The sequence below is a fragment of the Grammomys surdaster genome, unplaced genomic scaffold, assembly GCF_004785775.1.
Source record: "Grammomys surdaster isolate TR1022 unplaced genomic scaffold, NIH_TR_1.0 137, whole genome shotgun sequence".
NCBI lineage: Eukaryota > Metazoa > Chordata > Mammalia > Rodentia > Muridae > Grammomys > Grammomys surdaster.
This window is the reverse complement of record NW_021604595.1, coordinates 877,214-895,765: the sequence shown is the minus strand read 5'-3', so window position 1 is coordinate 895,765 and position 18,552 is coordinate 877,214. Positions and strand designations below refer to the sequence as shown.

Below are 18,552 nucleotides of genomic sequence, written 5' to 3'. Positions count from 1 at the left end.
GGGTTACCTCTTTTGGAGCTGTTGGCCAATGAGGCCCCAAATACCTCTAGACATTACAGGCTAATGTTATTGGTTACCCTAGAGAATTTGGTGGTAAGTATAGATCATCCCACCTCATAGGACCTGAGTGTCCGGATCAGCGCGCTTTACAGGACCTGAACATTTAATTATCCCCCATCTCTAGGGGCTCAGAGATGGGTCCATGGATGATATTGTAGTAGGGGAAAGGCATCAACATGGAGTTCCAAACCAGGCCATGTGGAGTATACTCTCCATGGTAGGGATAGGTGCTGGGGGGTGGGGGGACAGGGAATCAAGTCCGATGCCAATGTAGATGGCAGCCAGTGAGCCCAGCCTCACTTGAGGAATTTCTGAGACAGGGGCTTACCAATCAGCTGTTTAAGGGAAAGTCAATGTATGAGGCCCAGATGCCGCAGAGACCACCTGTTAATGGTCATGGGAGAGGCTTCTAGCACCAGGAGTCAGAAAACCAGAAGGAAGAGCAGGCCAGACCTCAGTATGGTCACGTGTCAGCCTCACTGTAGTGCAAGATATGTCACCAGGCTGAGGTCGGCTTGCCCTCAGTCCACCATGCTGCTGCCCCCCTTTTACCCAGGATCTGCCCTATTGCATTCTTCCGAACTAGCCCAGATTTGTCATATCCACCCCCCCCCACCTAGAGATTATGTGGGGCGCAGAGGAGCCTGAGCACAGAGGGAAGTGGCCACAATGAACGAAGGGCCTTCTCATTTCCTTCCTGAACTAGCTTGGTTCCTGGCCCCTGTCTGTCCCCCTGCCCAGAGGCAGGCAGAGACAGGCCACCACAGCAGCGAGCAGTTCTGTGCCTTCTTCTGTCCTTGTTCATTGTTTTGGGCACATGTCCGTCTCAGAGCCTTCTTGTAGTTGCTAGAACAGTCCACAAAGCCAGCATCATCAGCGTTTTCTATCTGCCCAGCGCTGATTTGACTTCCTTCCCAGTCGCTTTACAATGGAGATAGACACAATGGAGAAATCACAATTTGTATCTGTAAGTGGAGGATCACTATCAGCCTACCCAGGGCCCCCGAGAAAGCACAGTGCAGCAGAAACATGCATCAAGATACCCAAAGTCCCTGTTGTAACCCATGGAGCTGGCTCTCACCACTGAGCAGCAGGGCTAGGCTTCACACTCAGCACTGAGGTTTCTGAAGACAAGCCCACTTCAGCGCTAATCTCATAATGTGCTCTTGACCTCTGTAGGCAGAGTTCAGTGTGGCTCTGGGGCCCCTGCACATTGAGAGGTATAGATTCCTCTAGAAACAGAAGTCAGCCTCTGCTGCTACCCTGTAGGGGCAGAAGCAGGCTTCTTGAGACAAACCACTTCCTCCTGTCCTTGCCGGAGCTGGCCCCACCCCCAAACCAAGTGGGTTGCAGTGTTATCAGCTCAGAGAGCTTATGTGGGGACCATCCAGTCCATTCACAGACTTTGGGGGCTGGGACGAGCTGGCAGAGTGCTCTGTGCTCATTTCATCTCTTGCAAAAATGGGGGCTGGGGGAGTCTCAGTAAACCACGTGTAGAAACAGGCCAATGAGAGAACCTGTCTAAAACACAGATAGGTCCTGGAGAATAACATCTGAAATTGTCTTCTGACTTCCCCACGAATGCTCCCCCACACATCCCCCCCCAAAATACCCTCACCACCCCCCACGAACATACACAAATGACTAGCAATGATCATCTTAGGAGTTAAGAAAGACCAATCTACTTATTTTATTTTTGTTTTTTTCTTTGGTTTTTTTTTTCCCCCAAGAGACAAGGTTTCTCTATGTAGCCCTGGCTGTCCTGGAACTCATTCTGTAGACCAGGCTGGCCTGGAACTCGGAGATCCACCTGCTTCTACCTCCCAAATGCTGGGATTAAAGAAGTGCGCCACTGCCCCCTCCCCCGCCTACCCCCACTAAGAAGGACCAGTCTAAACTGAGGCAGAGCTGCATAAACTCTGAACCTCAGTGTGCTTGGTGTCATTCAGATCCCACTTTACAGAAAGGGAAATCGAGTCTGAGAAGCTGTCCAAAGCCAAGTTCTGGGGCTCTACAACTGCCCATCACCCTGTTCCTGGCATTCTTTCTCACCAGGGTCTCCTCTCTATCCCCCCACAGCTGCTCATCCTCTGCCGCACTCACTGATGCCCAGAAAAATGGAAACTGGCTTGTCATCCACAATGACAGTGACTCCTGCCCTATACTCCCCACAAGTCCCGGAGTCCGGCTTTTCAAATACGCCCTGCCTCCCCGGCCTCTGCCTACTCTGCATGGCATATAGTATCATAGTGTTATCATAATTATATCATTCCATCTGTGCTGCTGGGAGCCTACACCATGGCTGCCAGCCTCCTAAGGGGCTGTACCACTGCCCAGAGCTGCCCAGGCAAAGCCTGGGGTTCCCAAGGAGACTACGGTGCAGATATTAACAGATATGTCTGTCTAGCTGGGCACCGCTAGGAAAGAAAACTAAGCCCTCTAAGGGCTCCTTGGCAACATGGAATAGAAGGCCTATCCTCCACTAAATCATCACCTGGGACCACCTCTTCTGCTTAAGCAGAAAAAAGCCTGCTTTCTTCCCACTCTGAGGCATAGGGTTAGCCTTGGATCTGTGCCCCCCTCCAGCCTCCCGGGGGCACAATCGTCACTGACAGTTTGCCCATATCCTAAGTTTGAGCCGGGCCCCATCTGCCAATAGCATGTCCAGCACGATGTAGTTGCAGAAGCATCTCATATCCATCCATAGCAACTCTATCTTCCTGCCAGTATGAACCACTGAAAGACAACGGCATGAAAAGAGACACTGCTAGCACACCACAGCAACTTCCTGCCTTGAAAACATCTGTCTCCCTTGAATGGTTTCTGTTTGGTTTCTAGTAATCTTCCACCACCCTCCCCCATGTAGCCCCTTCACAACACAAGACCATATAGTAGGGTTGGGCAAAGATCCGAGGAGCCAGTCTCCACTCACCCTTCTTCCAAGACCAGTCTGCATCTCCTCCAGGGCTGAACTCACGCAAGAACAAAACCCAGCTTCCTCTTTCTAATTTTTGCAATATCGGTCACAAAACAGCGACATATTTGTATTTCCGTAGCGATGACGCAATGAGAGAGGTTGGTCTGCTGGTTTTGAAGGGCCTGGTCTGCTTGTGGTGGGATGACTTCAAAAGCGTAATCCTTTTACGTGACCTGGCTCAACCATACCAGGCTTCTGGCTCTGAAGTGGCGGCCAGGGCTGAGCTTAAGTTTAACAAGTCACTGAGTGAGGATGCCTCCTGAATCTGGTTTGGTGGGCTCCTCTGAGCAGACCTGAGATCAATGCAGTCTACAGGGAAGAAGATCTATCAAGGGACAGGAGACCCAGGCCAGATAGACCTTGGTGACTATAGAAGGTTGGAAGAAGCACATCCCACCAATGACATTGTTTCACGGTGACTCCAAGAGACCTGAGGGAACCTCTGGTGATCTGGCTGATGAAGACTGCCCCAGCAGGCCTAAGTTCTGCCTCTTCCAGGCAGCCCTAAGGGGAAATCCCCCTCATTACCTCAGGAAATCAATAAATAATGGGGCAGGGGGTTACCCTAACATGCATACAGGCTGCAAATTTGACTCCATTTCAGTAAGGCCTTCTTAATATATCCTAAATTTTGTTTGTTTTAGGTTTTGTTGAGACAGTCTCACCAAGTAGTCCAGGATGGCCTTGGATACACGGTGCTGTCCAAACTCACTTAAATTTGTACTGTTTGTCTTTCAAATGCTGGGATTGCTATTGTACACCACTGCATGAACTAATCTTAAATTCTGTGTGTGTGTGTGTGCTCATGCATGTGCACAGGTACATATACATGTGTATGTTTGTGTTTGTGTATATGTGTGCATACATGTGGAAGCCAAAAGTCAAAGCTAAGTGTTTTCCTCAATTGCAGTCCACATTTTTATTATTATTGTTACTATTATTGTTGTTGTTATTATTATTTTGGCATTTATTGCTATTCACCCTGGGATTAATCAACGTGACTAGCTTGGCTAGCCAGCGATCCTCCAGGGACCCTTCTGTCTCTGCCTCCCCAGGATTGGATTTACAGGTGTCTCCCACTACATCAGCCTTTTCCCATGGGTGCTGGGGACTGAACTCAGTTCCTCATGCTTGGACTGAACCATCTCCTCAATCCTCTAAACACTTGTTTTAATTAGCTAATATTTTCTGTGTATATGTATGTGCATGTGTGTATGAATGTGCACATGCATGCATGAGTGTATACTGTACCTGTATGCACTGTGCCTGGTGGTCAGAGTTCAAGCCCAGGCATCATTCCTCAGATCCTGTCTATCCATTTTTTTGTTGTTGTTTTTTGGGTTTTTAAAAGCAGGGTCTTTCACTGGACTGGAGCTTCAAGTAAAAGCTAGGCGGGCTGGCTCACAAGCCCTGGGGGTCTGCTGTCTCTGCCTCCCCAGTGCTGGGATTACAAGTGCATGCAGCACCCCCAGATTTTTTTTATGTGGGTTTAGGGAGTCAAACCCAGGTCCTCGTGCCTTCAAGGTAAGCACTGTCCCCTCCAGAGGCTGCAATCTGAAGCAATGCAGAACTTCTGCAGGTTTCTTCTGACTCTGCTGGGCACTGTCAGGGGACATAAAGCTGCCCTATGCAACAGTGACAGGCTACAGTGGTCAAGAGCTCCAAGAGCTCATCCATAGCTCATAGGAGGTGTGTTCTTGGCAGGATGGAACAGCTCGAGATCCTCATTCTTTTTCCATACAATGGAGGAGTGTGTGGCATTGTAAGGAATGAGGTCTAGCCCAGGCAAGTGCCTAAAGAATCTTAGTCCCTTCCTGAATCTCCACTGCTGTGCTGTCTGTGCCTGGCCCAGAGCCCTTTGCTTCACTCCCTGAAGGGTCATGTCCCCTGAGGAGGCAGCCTTGGGCCACCCAGATGCTTCTAGCTCAGGCCAGGAAGCACAGCACCTGTGGTCCAGCACAGTGCAATTGTCCCTCTGCTGGCACATCCTGAGCCTGGAGGCTAGCCGTGGGATCCCATTAGGACTGGGACCAAGGCCAACCAGGAACACAGCTGAGGAAGAGAAGATGAACTCTAGCCTGACAGGCCAGGTGGGAAGACTGGAGAGAAGAGCTTCAGAGCAGGTAAGGAAGGGAAGAAGAGGAAGAGTTCCTAGGCTTAAAAACAAAACAAAGGGCTGAGTGTGGTGGGCAAAAATGCCTTTAATCCCAGCACTCAGCACTCAGGAGGCAGAGGCAGGCCCATCTCTGGAAAATCAAACCAGCCTGGTCTACACATTCAGTTCCAAGCCACCCAGGCCACATAAGACTCCATCTCAAAAAAAGAAAGGACGCAGGAAAGAAGGACAAAACAGAGAGAGAGAGAGAGAGAGAGAGAGAGAGAGAGAGAGAGAGAGAGAGAGGGAGGAGAAAGAGGTCTAATGTCCTTTTGTTCCTGAGGAAACAATGTCTCTACTTTGGAAAACACCCTTAGAAAGAACCCCCCAGTGGACCAGTGATGACTACATCCTGATCAACTCTTACGTAGCCCCTTCCACTGAGAATGACCCATAAATATTAGTGTTCAATACTTCCTGCAGAGGTGACACAGGTGACGGTGACTTCCTATGTCATACACACTAGTTTTTGGTCATACACATAGCACTAGTTTTTGTTGGGGCAGGGTATAATCACCTCCATGTTGAAAAGGTGTCCAACAAGCCCTGGGGAGACACCTATGTGGAAGAAACTAAGACTCCAGCCAACAGCCAGCACCAACTTGCCCCGACTGGCTGACTGAATGAGCTACCTTGAATGATGCTTATCCCAGCCACCATCTGACTGTATCCAGAGCCAAGCCATACCCAAATTCCTGAGCATGCAAATGAAGCAGAGTTAATAGATTCACTACTGTGTGTGTGCACAGAGACAGTCTAAGTATGTGTTTAAGACATGTATGTGTGTGCACCTGTGTGTGCATGCATGCATATACACACATGTGAGTATGTATATGGAAGCCAGAGGCCAATATAGGGTATCTTCTTTTATTACTCTCAACCTAACCTTTTATATTATTTATTTATTTTGTGTGCTTGTATGCGGGTGCACATGCGCCATAGTGTGCATGCGGAGGCCAGAAGACAACTTGCTGAGGTCTGTTCTCTACTTCCACAGTATGTGTCCTAGAGACCAAATTCAATTTGTCAGGCTTGAGAAGAGATTGGCCCCCACTTCGACCCAAGGGTGTTTATATCAAGCGTCCTTCAAGACCTCTTTTTGGGGGATGAGCTGCCCCATAAAACTGTGACAAGGAGGAGAGGCCAGCAAAACAGCCCAAGCGTAAAAACATTTTGTCCCTGAAAACAGATAGAAATCAGAGCGCTCTCAACAGGTCACTATTGTTTACCATTTGATGTGAAAGTGCCTGTGGAGGGGAAGGGAAGCCAGACGTTCGGCCATGGAGAGAAACTCAACCAGGAACTCCAGCTGACTGCCTCAGCTTTTCCAGTCCGTGTCTGCTGTCTGTCGTGGGCACTGTTTTTAATGTCGCCATCTTTCAGTGTGCTGCTCTGTGTTATTTCACTTGGAAGCCTCACCTGAGCAGACAACATTTGGTCCTAACTCTGTGTCTCTGTGTAAACTCCGGGTGACTTCCTCAGGTATGTCCAGCTGATCTGATTTCTGTTGAATGTTTTGAACACCCAATTAAATGTCATCTATCCCTATCTATCTATCTATCTATCTATCTATCTATCTATCACCAATCTATCATCTATCTCTTGCTATCTTACTTTGGCTTGAAATATGCTTACTATACTCACTCACTGAAAACCAAAAGTATATCTATCATGAAGATCATTTTCCAGACCATACAGAACATCCTGGAGCCACCACTGACCCTGGAACTCACTGTTTCATATTTTGGCTGGACTAGCTGGCCAGTGAGCTCCACAGACCCACTTATCTCATTCCCTCACTGAGAATTGCACTGGGGTTACGGATGTGAGCTGCCCAAACTGGCTTTTACGTGGGACCCTAGTCACCCACTAGGAGGCAGCTCCTAGCCCCTACTACCGGTTTAAGCCACTAATTTCTGGGTGATTTGTTAGACATCAGTACATACATTATACAATATTTTCATCAGGAAAAGAGCAAGGAAGTGGCCTAAGGTAGAAGGTTCTCTGGGAAGTAAAATATGGACGCCCATAATCCATCTTTTTAATTATTTCAGCCTGGAGTACATACAACCAATGGCCAAACAGATCCACAACCTCTAAGTGTTAGCTGTGTGTCCCTGAGACAGAGTACCTGATAGAAACAACTTAGGGGAGGGGGGGGTCTATCTGGGCCAAAGGCTTCAAGGGATACAGTCATCAGTCCATGATAGCAGTAGGAATGTGTCACAATGCTTCCTATAGTGGCTGAGCAGGAAGCAGAGATGGTGTGACTGTAGCAGGAGCCAAGGGAAGTACACCTCCAAGGAATGCTCCCAGTGACCGACCTACTTCCTCCTCCTGGCTCCCATCTCCTAAAGGTTTACAGTCTCCCCAAATAACTCCACCAGGTATGAAATAGGAATGGTCACACGAACCAGCCTTGCATGGTGACACATGCCTGTGATCTCAGTACTAGAGAAGTAAAGAAAGGAAGGTCAGTTCAAGGCCATCCTTGGCTACATACTGAGTTTGAGGTCAGCCTGGGCTACACAGGACCCTGTCTCAAAGACTGAAACAAACACACGAACTTGTGAGAGACAGCTCAGATTCAAACTGTAACACCGTGGAAAGGAAGGCCTGCTTATGCTGTTCAATCCCAAGGATCCTGAATAACTTCATAGAGTCAGAGGCTCCTGGAGGAAGGCCGCATGCCCTCCAGGCTTCCCTCAGCTGTCCCTCCGGAGGGGTTTTCCGCTTTTTACACACAGCTCACAGCACAGGAGGCCACTCCCAGGAGGAAGGATTCCTTTCCTGGGCCCCTAGTCTGCCATGAGGTTCCCCATCCTTACTTACTAGGAAGGCTAATGATGACTTGGCGGGACTTGGAGAGGCAACAAAGCAGAAGGTGGAGAGCCTCCTGTTACTTCTGATAGGCTTGGACAGGGAGCATCTTCATGTATATGAGTGTGTGCGTGTCCATATGTGTGTGGGCACATACATGTGCATATGCATATGAAGGCCAGAGGTCAACCTCAAGTGTCATTCCTGAGGTGCTGCATGCCCTTTCTCCTTCCTCTTCTTCTGACACGAAGTCTCACTGTGTAGTCCAATTGGCCTGGAACCCTCTATGTAGACCTTGAATTTATAGAAATCCATGTGCTTCTGCTCTGCCCCACCCCCTACCCCCAGCCCTCTGAGTTCTGAGATTAAAGGTATGTGCCCAGATCACCTTTTCTATTTTGACACAGAGTCTCTTCAATGGCTTAGAATTTGTCGAGTAGGCTAAGCTGACTGGCCAGTGAACCCCAAAGATCCAATGGTCTTCAACCTCTCCATCAGTGGCATTACAAGTTGGTGACATCATGTCCAGTTGTGTGTGTGTTTGTGTGTGTGGTGTGTTGTATGTGTTTATGTGATATGTGTCTTAGTTAGGGTTTCCATTGCTGTGAAGAGACACCATGACCAAGGCAACTTTTACAAAGGACAAGATTTAATTGAGGCTGGCTTACAGGTTCAGAGGTTCAGTCCATTATTATCAAGGAGGTAAGCATGGCAGCATCCGGGTAGGCATGATGCAGGAGAAGAAACTGAGAGTTCTACATCTTGATCCAACTACAGCTAGAAGTGGAGGACTGTTTCCCAGGCGGCTAAGAGGAGGGTCCCAAAGCCCATCCCCACAGTGACACATTTCCTCCAACAAGGTTACAGATTACAATAGTGCCACTCCCTGGGCCAAGCATATTCAAACCACCACAGTATGTATATATGCATATTCAGGAAAGTATGTGTGTATGTGTGTGTGTATGTGTGTGTAGGCACACACATACATGTATGCAGAAGCCATCAGTCAACACTAGGTATGTTCCTCAATTACTGGGTATGAATGTTCCTGGGTATGTATGCATGTACGTGCGTGCACCATGTATGTGCATGCAGTGCCCTCAGAGGCCAGAAGAAAGCGTTAGACTTCTTAGAACTGGAATTATGGATGCTTATGCGCCATTGAGTAGATGTTGGGAACAAAACCCTAGTCCTCTGGAGGAGTAGCAAGTGCTCTTAACCACTGAGCCATGTCTCTAGCACCTATCCTTTTTTTTTTTCCTGTGATTGAGTCGCTCACTAAACCTGGACACATCATCTGGGCTAGGCTAGCTGGCCAATGAGCTTCCAGGGATCTCCCTGTCTCCTTCCCCCAACACTGGAGTTACAGACACACAATGGCTTTTACATTCATTTGTGTTAGTGATCTAAGCTCAGGCCCTCACGATTGAATGACAGACACTTTACCCACTCAGCCATCTCCCCAGCTCGTGTACAACTTCTTTTATGGAAGATCTGAGGACTGAACTCAGGGCCTTGTACTTGCAAGGTAAGCACCTTGGAGCTTGAGCCATCTTCCCAGGCCTCACCCCCAATAGCTTCCAGGACCAACAACTGAACATTCACACAATGACAGTGTAGACCCAGGAAGACCAAAGCCTCCAGGGAGCTGCCTGTGTGGCTGTGTTGGGGTGATGAGCTTTCAGTCATTTTTTTTTCTTCTCAATAACTCATAAGATTTACAGAGATTATTCACAATATTTATCATCAAGAACAAAGAAAAAATCCATTTAAAAATAAGAGCACAAAACTTCTGGCTGCTCATCCAAGACTTCCAGCCCAGAGCCCTTGCACAATGAAAGCCATTGGTCTCCGTGTCTGTTAATGTGCGGAAAATTTAATTCCTACCTCCCTACTCCTAAATTTCTCTAAGGAAAAATGCAGCCAAGAAACCAAGAAGGGAGGGATGCTGAGTGTGAGCCCCTTCTCTGAAAGCATTTCTCTCCAGAAGGTTCTCTAGGTCAGAGTATATTGCAACGTTAGGAGCGAACAACGTTTTCCAAACTGACCTGATTTTACCTGTGTTGCCTTCTTGTCTTGGGAAGTGGCCACAGGCTGCTCAAACGTGTGTGTAAAGGTCTGCATGAGAAGTCAAGCTCATTGACCTTGGATGGGCCCTTCACTCCAACTAGGTCATGCATGTAAAACACTGGGAACAGAGGAGCTAATCAGTCAGACTCTCTCTTTAACTCTTGATCTTAAAAAAAAAAAAGCTTTTAAAAATATTTGACAGTTTAGTCATCTTAGCCCGTAGAGCATTTAGCACTGAACCGAAGAGGCAATACCAGCTCAGTGAAGTGGCATTTTGAGAGCTTCCCAGACAGAGGGCGTAATTACAGGGTGACTCTGGCAGTCACTCCAATAACATTTGAGCCTGAAGTGGAAAAGTGAAAGCAAATGTTTTTCCCTACCTATAACAAAAAGCTCTGATGTGTCTGCCCTTCATGCGAAGTCTACAACCGGTGCTGCCCCCACACCCTTTACACTATAGGAAAAAAAGGCATCGATGTATAAATAGAGAGTGATCCATAAAACCTAAGGCATAAAAGGGGTGGCCACGCCCCTACTCCATCAGGCCTTGAATAGACCATAATTCAGGCATTGTTCCGGTGCAGCTGCACAGCGTCAGTCGGGAATATACTCTGAAGCCTGAGTTGACTCCGGGACCTGCCTCTGCTCTCAGTATCCAATCAAGACATTAAATCCTGCCAAATGGTTATTTTTACCAACCTTTACTCCTCAGGTGTTATGCCCAGCTCCTCAGTCAGCAAAAACTACTCAGGGTTCAATAGAAGCTGTGTACTTAAAGGATGAGGTTGAGCTGAGAAGCTGGGTGTGTGAATAAAGGGAAAGAAGGAGCTGCCAGTAACTAAGGATGCTCGAAGCAGTGCCATACGAGCCATCTAGAAGGAGGGAGATGGGGAGGGAGAAGGAAAGAAAAAGGGAGGGATGGAAGGAGAAAGAAAGGAAGGGAGAATAGATTCTATTAGTTTTATAGCTGGCCAGTAATTGATTAGTTAAGCCCCTGAAACAGGTATGGGGTTCCTTGGACATAGGACGATTAGAAGTTTCTCAGCTGGGCTGGAGATGTAACTTAGTCAGTACGGTTGGTACGGTGTTTACCCAGCACGCATTAAGCACTGTATAATCTGGACATGGTTGTATGCACATGAAATCCCAGCACTTGAGAGCCAGAGACAAGAGGATCAGGAATTCAAAATTGTCATTGGCAACAAAGCAAGTCTGAGAACAGCCAGAAACTCCATAAGACTGACAAAGAGTTCCTCAGCAGGCTGTGGTAGAGCAGCTGCTTACACCCTTACTGGCCCACTCAGAACTGTGACAGGCACAGGTGGCTGCACCTTCGCTGGCACACAGGGGACTGGGATAGGCACCAGGTCCTGGTCTGAACAGGGCAGCATCTGTCTCTTCCCTCTTCTGGAACACATCTCTGCAAGCAAGTTTCTTACCTCTTACTAGACCATTGGCCACAAAATTACATACAAGGTCTCAGACATTGATTAAAAATGTTGGCCTGAGTCTGTCTCTGATAGTCCCAGTGCCACCTCCCTCCCTGGGAGACTCTGTAAGCCCCTGCATTGATCTCAAGCTACAAGCATAAAATGACACTGAATCCACCGACTTAGTAAATGGACACCCACATGTATGGTCTCCCTCAGGTCTGGAGTTGGAGAGCTTTTCACAGAACCAGCTGCCAGCCACTCAGGACACAAATGTACCCTTGGCTCTTCCTCTGCACAGAAAGCTGCCAGCAGGTGACACATGATCCTATTACAGTGGGTGCTTTGACCCCAAGGTCACGTGTGTGTAACCCCCTCTCCTGGAGCAGCACAGACCAACCACAGGCTAAGAGTCCTGACATTACCCGGGAATCTCACCAAGAGCCTGAGAGACAATCTCTCACTCCGCAGACAAGGAAACTAAGGTCTCTTTCCCAAGTTTGAGCTCTGAGTCCATGGGCCTAAGGATGAGGAGATGCCCTTGGGGCCCAGCTCAACCCTGGAGCAGATGGAGTGGGAATCAGCTGCTTGGCCTGCATAAGCAAGGCCAGGACCCTGGTTTTCAGGCCTCAAAGTCTGATACCCTTCAGAGGACTAACCCCCTCCCTGCACCAGCACAAGGTCAGGGAAGGAAGAGCCGTAAGCTGTGGCTAAGATTAGCTGGGTTCACCACTGCCGAGGCACTCAGCTTCTGTGTATAAGATACAGCCCATAACAACCTGCTCAAACCCTTAGTTTACCAAATTGAACCCTGTCCCCACCACGTAGCCCCCCCTACTCACCCAGATAAACACACATTGTTCCCACCTTAAGCTAATTTTAGCCAACAATGCCTGTGTTTTCAGTTGTTCTGGAAAACGAGCACGTTCTAGCTGCCTTAATTTACAGGTTGGTATGGAACAGTGGATCTCAACCATCCTAATGCTGTGACCACTTAATACAGTTCCTCATGTTATAGTGGCCTCTAACCATAGAACCATTTTCATTGCTACTTCATCACTGTAAGTTTGCTACTGTTATAAATTGTAATGCAAAGATCTGATAGGCAGATGGTCTTAGGCAACCCCTTTGAAAGGGTCCTTCAACCCTTCAAAGGGGCTTCAGCCCACAGGTTGAGAATGGCTGATACAGTACATAAGGTTCATACAGATGAACTGGATGATGTCGCGTGTGTCTCCTAACCCCAGCACTTGGAAGGCAGAGGATTAAGAATTCCAACTCAACTACATATAAGTGTGAAGCTAGCCTAGGCTACACAAACCTGTTTGGTCATAAAAACAAGAAAGAGAAGAGAAAGGGAGGAAGGGAGAGATGGAAGGAGGGGAAAAAGGAGAGGAGAGGGAAGAAAAAGGATGAGTGGGTGTACCTGTGACAACCTGGAGTAGCCAGGGACCTGCAAACAGGCCATACGGCATGGCCCTTTGATAAAGTTTTACCCTTGTTCACCTCAAGAGCAAGTTTCTTTCAATGATCCTCCAATTCCCCATAGAAAAACCAAAGGCTCCTTTTTCCTCCTGGTTTATTTTCACTTTCATTAGAGTGACTTTTGGGCAGAACAGCACTATAAATGCTAACAAAAAGAAAAGGGGTTAAAAAGACGCTTGTCACCTGCTGTGGGGTCCCATTGTCCTGGGGCTCTTATAAGCAATACTACATCATTTAAGCACACCATTTCCCCTCCCTGTCCATTTGAAAACAAAATTGGAAAAGTGGGCCAAGGGTGGAGAAATTGCATCAATTGTTCAATAAACAATTCCACATAGGAGCTGGGTCCCCCAGAACCCCAGCAGCCAGCCACAGTGGCCTATAACAGCTTATTCCGGAGAAGGCAGTGGGTTGATTAAATCCCTCTTCAAATTACACACCTTCCTTTTCCTCAGAAAAAGTCTTGCCAGCTCCACCCCCTTGGAAGTCAGTCACATAGACAGACCCCAGCCCAGGTCCCAAAGCCACTTGAAATTCAGGGTACTTACTGACTTCCTTTGGGAATGAGAGTCGTTTTAAAACAAGAGAAATTTGTGCCTTCCGAAGCCTCGGAGTAGGCAACCTTGGAGGCTGGCACACTTTCAGAGGGACAGCTTCCGGAGGAGATCAGCTGGGGCCCGGAGGGCAGGAAGCTTGGGGAGGGGGGGTCTCCTCAGAGATGTCAAGAGCCAAGCTGTGCTTCCAGGCCCTGATCAGCCTCTCCTGGGGTCTGGTGGGTGGTCCTGTCTCCTTGGCAGCGCCCGTGTCTTCTGCTGGCCACAGCTGCAGAGACTGAGCCCTCACAAAGCCAGCACGTGGAGAGCTGGGGAGGCAGGCAGGCGGGGCTCAGCCTGGGATGCCACAGACTGGTCTCCATAGCAACACGGCAAGGAGCTAGGCTGGTGGTGCCGAGCTGGTGGTGAGTGGGGCCAGTGGCCCCAGGGGAGCAGGAATCCACGTGGCTTTGGGCTCCAGGAGGGCGCGGGAGAAACGGCTTCTTACTTTTCTTGACACCATCATGCACCCACCACTTCTGACAGAATCTCGGGGTCCTGAGGCTGCCGGGATCTTTAAACACTGTTAATGTAACAAAGAACTCCTTTTCATGGTGTGGGAACACTTTACCCTGTGTTTAGTATTTAGTGTCTGTGTTATAGTGAAAATGTGCATTTTCTTAAGGAGTTCTTTATATGGATGCTGTGCCAGAGTGTATATACATGTGTAGTATAAAGAGTGGGTTTATGCACACTGTGTGGTGTGTATCGTGTATGTCTGTGATTGACACATGTGTGACATGTATCTATCTGTAGTGTGGGTATGTAGTATATGTGTATGGTGTTGTATTTTGTGATTTAGGAATGTGAGCAGCCTAGACAGCCTGCACTGTGGTGTGCGCTTGTTATAAGAGGGGAAGCTAGCGTAAACCTGAGGCATCCCACAGTCCTGAGTGCCCAGCAGCTGACCAGAAGGCGTGAAGCAGTAGCTCTGGGTGGCCAGTCCTGTCCAACCATCTGCCTCCAAGTCCAGAGCTCTCTCGGGTTTTGTTCATTTGTCCCTATGTCCACCATCTGATTACACATCTGGAATTCATTAGAACAAGGCCAAAGCCTAACAGATGTCCCTGAATGCCAGTGATAGGACAGAAAGTCAGACACTTGTATATCTAAGATGCTACTTGTGAAACTAAAATTAAGTGCAAGCCATTTTAAAGAAAAAGTTTGTCCTCCCGAGGAGTATCCCAGGGACTGCCTCTTGTTCACCTGTCTGTGGAGATATATCTGACTGAGTTCTCCTTCCTGATGCTGAGGAGCCGGTGTCTCTGATGCAGGGCCCAGCTCACTGTCATTGCCTAGGTCATTCCAGTGAGTATGCTATCTGCATATACTCTGTATTCTTTAACCAGGATCTACCCCACAGGTAGACAGTCTTTGTGATGTTGATTCCTATGCTCCCATTACTGAAAGACGCTTTCCACCCAGTCCTCCTGGTTCCTGGTCTGTCCTTTCCTCTGCCTTCAAACCTTCTCCTCCCATTCAAACCCTGACAGGGGATGGAAATTCGTGGAAACCAGTAATGAGGAACTTCTTTTCCCCCAGGATGCCAGGTTCTCTTCTCCACAGGCCCACCCAGCCTCAGCTCACAACCAGGATGATGACCACAGATAGTGACTCATTTTTACATGGCCACATGGCTCTTTTAAAGAGGGATGGGGAACTTTTTGCCAGCCTAAAATACCTCACCCTACCAGAGCATGCAGAACTATGCCTCTCCCAATCTTGTTCTGATTTTGTTAGAGGTTTATTTAGCTAATTGGTTTTATTTGTTTGAGTCATGTACTCGCCACGTAGCTGAGGATGACCTTAAATTCGGATGCTTCTGCCTCCACCCCCAAGTACTGGGACTATAGGTGTGTGACACAATATCTAGTTTGTGTGGTGCTGGGGATACAACTCAAGGATTTCTGCATCCTAGGCAAACACTGGACCACACCCTCACATCCAGATCCAGATCCCTTATTCTCTGTTTGTTCTTGAGTGTCATGTTAAGGAAAGGGGCACAGAGGATCAGATGACCTGTACCCCAATCCCAGAGCTGTAGCTGCCCCAAAGTGCCGGGGTCTCCTCGTGTGTGACCCTGCATGCGGTGTTAGGCACAAGAGACTACAGTCCAGGAGGATGCTTGGCCCCCAGAAGATGCTTACCTCTCAACCCTTCCCCTGGAGGCAGCTCTGGCTTCGAAGCTGTGATGTCCCCATCTGGCCTCAGCTATGTCGGGAAAATCCCTGAAAATAACAGTGTTGGCTTGAGGTCTGGGATGAATGTCTTTGTCTCCTGAGGAGCTCTTCATGCAAAGGGCTGAGGCACACTGCATGTCATGTGGTCACCAAAATAACCAGAGGGTGACACAGCAACACAAGGAGTCACTCAAAATAGGCAGGATGGCAGAGCTGTGTGGTTAGCACTTGGGAAAAACAATTTCTGGAAATGTGGGGCAGGCAGAGCATGTGGGGAAGGGCAGTGGGAAAAAAATGCTCTCTCTTTTTCCTCCTGCTGTGATGACAAACTGTAAATAAAAAAATGGAACGGAAGGGAATTTCCTTTGTTTCTGGAACATTCATTTAGTTACAGGTGCTCCTCATCAATGGCTTCATTTAATTGACCAAATTCAGATTATTTGACACCAAACTAACCCATCTCTCCAGAAGGAAAAAAAAATGGCTGCTGGGATTGTAGCTCAGTTAGTAGAGTGCTTGCCTAGTGTGTAGAAAGTCCTGGGTTCGAACACCAGCACTACACACACCAGAAATGGTGGCACATGTACATAATCCTAGTGTTTGGTGGAGACACCAGGATCAGAAGTTTGAGATCATTCTTGGCTATACAGTGAGTTGAAGTCTAGCCTGGCCTTCATGGGACCCTGTATTAAAAATAAGGAAAAAGCCTGCTTTGAGAATCCTAAAACTAGGTCTCTTTTCAGGATTCATTCCAAATTCTACTCCCCAAAAGAAGCTCTCAGTGGTGTTAACCAAGTGTCACCCAGAACTCCCCTCTCCCCTCCCACCAGAGGATCTGAGCCTATAGTAGACTTTTAGTTCAGAGTCTAAAATTGAGGTTTAAGGAGTGTGAGTTTCCCTGTGTGCACAGAAAAATGTGGGTCATGTTTTAACTCTGAGTTTCACCTGCAGGGTTTGAAGAGACCTCAGCAGCTGGCCATGCCTGTGGGACATTTCTTCTTTGCTGAAGAGCCCTGCGTACAGAGAGCTGGCACATCCTCTTTCCTTCCTTCCTTTTTCTCTCTCCTCCTCTTCCTCCTTATTATTCCCCTTCCCCCTTCTTGTTCCTCCTCTTCCTTCTTTTTCTTCCCCTCCTTCACCGTGTGTGTGTGTGTGTGTGTGTGTGTGTGTGTGTGTGTGTGCAGGCGCACACATACCACAGTGTGCACATAGAGACCAGAGGACAACTTTTAGGGAGTCAGTCCTCACCTCTCGCCTCGTTTGAGACAGGGTCTCCCTCGTTTCTACTTGTGGGTTGTGAACTGCAGGATAGCGAGCCCTCAGGTTCCCAGGCCACTTTCCTAGATCAGCACCCATCTCCACACGAGTGCTAGCTGTGAGGGCCTGGTGCACACAAAGTATTCACAGTGATGGATCTAGTAAGCAAGTACTTGATTTTTATTACATAAACATAGCAATATTAAGCAATTATTTGATTTTTGGCCAATATATGTAGCAATATTTTATTTCTGTCTTTTGCTTTCTCATACAGAATGCAAATTCTGTATTTTTTTTTTAAACATAGCTCAGGAGCCTCCTGCCTCAGCCTCTTGAGTAATGAGATTCCAGCTATACATCATCATGCCGTCCCAAATTCTGTTTTGTGGTGTGTTTTTCTCTCCAGGCTATTGCTCGTTCCATCTTGTGTTGGCAATGGCTGAGAGGTAGGATGCCATTTCTGGCCTGTGAGCCTGGGAGGGTCTGATACATTATATATCTCAGGGTAGTGCCCCAGTGCTGAAGGTTGGTCCCAGCAGATTAGCTGAGGAGGAGTTAATGCTACCACTTTCTTCTCTGAATCAGAGCCACAGGCAGTGACCAAGGGTGAGGACCCAAGCCTAATGTGCTAGGCAACTGGAAGTTCCTATTGGTCTTGTAAAATGTTACAGCCATAGGCAAATGCTACAAAGAAAGTAGTTACAGCTCAGTTGGTAGAGTACTTATGCATCGTACAGGGAGGCCTGAGTTCCAAGACACCAAGTAAACCAGGCGTAGTGGTAACCCCAACTACTGGGAGGTAAAGAGAGGAAAATCGAGAGTTCAAGGTCACCCTCAGCTGCATGAGTTTGAGGCCAGCCTGTCTCAGAAGGAAGTGAGCAAGAAATTCAGGCTGATAGCTTAACGAGTAAATGCATGAGCCTGATGAACTGGGTTCGGATCCCCAGAACCCGCGTAAAAAGCTAGATGTGGTAGCACAATCTGCAGTACAAATTCCTTGTGGTGTGGAGAGCATTCGTGCCAACTTAGAAACCAACATGTACACAAATCAGCTGAAGGATTAAGGAAGCAAGAGCTGCAGAGAAGGCAAAGTGAAGGAGGTGGTTTTCTCTGAGGAAGAAGAGAGAGGCTGGGGGCTGGAGAAAGTACACTGCAGGGAACTGCGCATTTCAAAATGACATTGTTCTGGAAGCCTTCAATAAAAATGACTCAGTGGTGTGTGTGTGTGTGTGTGTGTGTGAGAGAGAGAGAGAGAGAGAGAGAGAGAGGCAGAGAGAGAGAGGCAGAGAGAGAGACAGATAGAGAAAAAAACTCAGCAACTCAGCAGAACACAGTCATTTATGGGAACAAACACTACCAACACAGGCCCCAAATTTTCCATTATAGAGTGTTTTTCTGTGTCTCCAGCCTTTTTTCCTGAAGACTTCTACCCATAACAAGAACTGGATAGTGAGTTTTGCTTCTTTCTTTCTTTCCTCCTTTCTTTCTTTCTTTCTTTCTTTCTTTCTTTCTTTCTTTCTTTCTT

At 47.9% G+C, this 18,552-nt stretch overlaps 1 protein-coding gene across 2 annotated transcripts in view; it reads right to left on the bottom strand.

Moving 5' to 3' along the window:
* Fgd3 (FYVE, RhoGEF and PH domain containing 3) overlaps positions 1–3,053 on the bottom strand; it is a 46,602-nt gene extending 43,549 nt beyond the window's left edge. For both annotated transcript variants that reach the window (XM_028763192.1, XM_028763194.1), the window contains exon 1: positions 2,993–3,053. The gene's annotated coding sequence lies outside the window, so the exon portion shown is untranslated. The remainder of the gene's footprint in view (positions 1–2,992) is intronic.
* Positions 3,054–18,552: the final 15,499 nt, after the last annotated feature.